Here is a 2,500-nt window from a genome sequence, read left to right as displayed (position 1 = left end):
CCTTGGTCACGCCCGATCTCGTCTGATCTCGGAAGCTAAGCAGGGTCGGGCCTGGTTAGTACTTGGATGGGAGACCGCCTGGGAATACCAGGTGCTGTAAGCTTTTTTGATTTAAAAAAAAAAAAAGAGTCCCTGAGCTTCTTCAGAAAGCCTTTAAAAGTCTCTGAGATTCTTCAGAGAGCATGAAAGAGTTTGAGTTTTTTCAAAAGTTCCTCTTAGTTTAAAAAAAAAGACTCACTGAGCTTCTGCAGAAAGCCTTTAAAAGTCTCTGAGATTCTACAGAGAGTATGAAAGAGTTTGAGTTTTTTCAAAAGTTCTTCTTAGTTTTCTTCATTAATGGTCTAACCTTTTAAATTGCCCAATTTTGGCAGCAGTTTTCGCTTACGGCCATACCACCTTGGTCACGCCCGATCTCGTCTGATCTCGGAAGCTAAGCAGGGTCGGGCCTGGTTAGTACTTGGATGGGAGACCGCCTGGGAATACCAGGTGCTGTAAGCTTTTTTGATTTAAAAAAAAAAAAAAAAAAAAGAGTCCCTGAGCTTCTTCAGAAAGCCTTTAAAAGTCTCTGAGATTCTTCAGAGAGCATGAAAGAGTTTGAGTTTTTTCAAAAGTTCTTCTTACTTTAAAAAAAAGACTCACTGAGCTTCTTCAGAAAGCCTTTAAAAGTCTCTGAGATTCTTCAGAGAGCATGAAAGAGTTTGAGTTTTTTCAAAAGTTCTTCTTAGTTTTCTTCATTAATGGTCTAACCTTTTAAATTGCCCAATTTTGGCAGCAGTTTTCGCTTACGGCCATACCACCTTGGTCACGCCCGATCTCGTCTGATCTCGGAAGCTAAGCAGGGTCGGGCCTGGTTAGTACTTGGATGGGAGACCGCCTGGGAATACCAGGTGCTGTAAGCTTTTTTGATTTAAAAAAAAAAAAAGAGTCCCTGAGCTTCTTCAGAAAGCCTTTAAAAGTCTCTGAGATTCTTCAGAGAGCATGAAAGAGTTTGAGTTTTTTCAAAAGTTCCTCTTAGTTTAAAAAAAAAGACTCACTGAGCTTCTGCAGAAAGCCTTTAAAAGTCTCTGAGATTCTACAGAGAGTATGAAAGAGTTTGAGTTTTTTCAAAAGTTCTTCTTAGTTTTCTTCATTAATGGTCTAACCTTTTAAATTGCCCAATTTTGGCAGCAGTTTTCGCTTACGGCCATACCACCTTGGTCACGCCCGATCTCGTCTGATCTCGGAAGCTAAGCAGGGTCGGGCCTGGTTAGTACTTGGATGGGAGACCGCCTGGGAATACCAGGTGCTGTAAGCTTTTTTGATTTAAAAAAAAAAAAAAAAAAAAAGAGTCCCTGAGCTTCTTCAGAAAGCCTTTAAAAGTCTCTGAGATTCTTCAGAGAGCATGAAAGAGTTTGAGTTTTTTCAAAAGTTCTTCTTACTTTAAAAAAAAGACTCACTGAGCTTCTTCAGAAAGCCTTTAAAAGTCTCTGAGATTCTTCAGAGAGCATGAAAGAGTTTGAGTTTTTTCAAAAGTTCTTCTTAGTTTTCTTCATTAATGGTCTAACCTTTTAAATTGCCCAATTTTGGCAGCAGTTTTCGCTTACGGCCATACCACCTTGGTCACGCCCGATCTCGTCTGATCTCGGAAGCTAAGCAGGGTCGGGCCTGGTTAGTACTTGGATGGGAGACCGCCTGGGAATACCAGGTGCTGTAAGCTTTTTTGATTTAAAAAAAAAAAGAGTCCCTGAGCTTCTTCAGAAAGCCTTTAAAAGTCTCTGAGATTCTTCAGAGAGCATGAAAGAGTTTGAGTTTTTTCAAAAGTTCTTCTTACTTTAAAAAAAAGACTCACTGAGCTTCTTCAGAAAGCCTTTAAAAGTCTCTGAGATTCTTCAGAGAGCATGAAAGAGTTTGAGTTTTTTCAAAAGTTCTTCTTAGTTTTCTTCATTAATGGTCTAACCTTTTAAATTGCCCAATTTTGGCAGCAGTTTTCGCTTACGGCCATACCACCTTGGTCACGCCCGATCTCGTCTGATCTCGGAAGCTAAGCAGGGTCGGGCCTGGTTAGTACTTGGATGGGAGACCGCCTGGGAATACCAGGTGCTGTAAGCTTTTTTGATTTAAAAAAAAAAAAAAAAAAAAGAGTCCCTGAGCTTCTTCAGAAAGCCTTTAAAAGTCTCTGAGATTCTTCAGAGAGCATGAAAGAGTTTGAGTTTTTTCAAAAGTTCTTCTTACTTTAAAAAAAAGACTCACTGAGCTTCTTCAGAAAGCCTTTAAAAGTCTCTGAGATTCTTCAGAGAGCATGAAAGAGTTTGAGTTTTTTCAAAAGTTCTTCTTAGTTTTCTTCATTAATGGTCTAACCTTTTAAATTGCCCAATTTTGGCAGCAGTTTTCGCTTACGGCCATACCACCTTGGTCACGCCCGATCTCGTCTGATCTCGGAAGCTAAGCAGGGTCGGGCCTGGTTAGTACTTGGATGGGAGACCGCCTGGGAATACCAGGTGCTGTAAGCTTTTTTGATTTA

At 40.2% G+C, this 2,500-nt stretch overlaps 7 non-coding genes across 7 annotated transcripts in view; all 7 read left to right on the top strand.

The window, feature by feature from the left end:
- LOC143754789 (5S ribosomal RNA) overlaps positions 1-103 on the top strand; it is a 119-nt gene extending 16 nt beyond the window's left edge. Inside the window, exon 1 of the ribosomal RNA XR_013208561.1 lies at positions 1-103. This exon is cut by the window's left edge and continues 16 nt beyond it. This is a non-coding gene — a ribosomal RNA (5S ribosomal RNA).
- Positions 104-379: 276 nt separating this feature from the next.
- Positions 380-498, top strand: LOC143754788 (5S ribosomal RNA). Its single transcript, XR_013208560.1, has one exon. It is a non-coding gene; the product is annotated as a 5S ribosomal RNA (ribosomal RNA).
- Positions 499-780: 282 nt separating this feature from the next.
- LOC143754787 (5S ribosomal RNA) lies at positions 781-899 on the top strand. Its single transcript, XR_013208559.1, has one exon. It is a non-coding gene; the product is annotated as a 5S ribosomal RNA (ribosomal RNA).
- A 276-nt stretch (positions 900-1,175) lies between these two features.
- Positions 1,176-1,294, top strand: LOC143754786 (5S ribosomal RNA). The gene has a single exon (XR_013208558.1). It is a non-coding gene; the product is annotated as a 5S ribosomal RNA (ribosomal RNA).
- A 283-nt stretch (positions 1,295-1,577) lies between these two features.
- On the top strand, positions 1,578-1,696 carry LOC143754785 (5S ribosomal RNA). Its single transcript, XR_013208557.1, has one exon. It is a non-coding gene; the product is annotated as a 5S ribosomal RNA (ribosomal RNA).
- A 273-nt stretch (positions 1,697-1,969) lies between these two features.
- On the top strand, positions 1,970-2,088 carry LOC143754784 (5S ribosomal RNA). Its single transcript, XR_013208556.1, has one exon. It is a non-coding gene; the product is annotated as a 5S ribosomal RNA (ribosomal RNA).
- Positions 2,089-2,370: 282 nt separating this feature from the next.
- On the top strand, positions 2,371-2,489 carry LOC143754783 (5S ribosomal RNA). The gene has a single exon (XR_013208555.1). It is a non-coding gene; the product is annotated as a 5S ribosomal RNA (ribosomal RNA).
- The last annotated feature ends 11 nt before the right edge of the window (positions 2,490-2,500 follow it).

Source organism: Siphateles boraxobius, unplaced genomic scaffold (assembly GCF_051911475.1).
Source record: "Siphateles boraxobius isolate OS27281-9 unplaced genomic scaffold, OSU_SipBor_1 296, whole genome shotgun sequence".
Classification (NCBI taxonomy): domain Eukaryota; kingdom Metazoa; phylum Chordata; class Actinopteri; order Cypriniformes; family Leuciscidae; genus Siphateles; species Siphateles boraxobius.
Note: the sequence above shows the minus strand (reverse complement) of the source record. Positions and strands in the feature narration are given on the sequence as shown.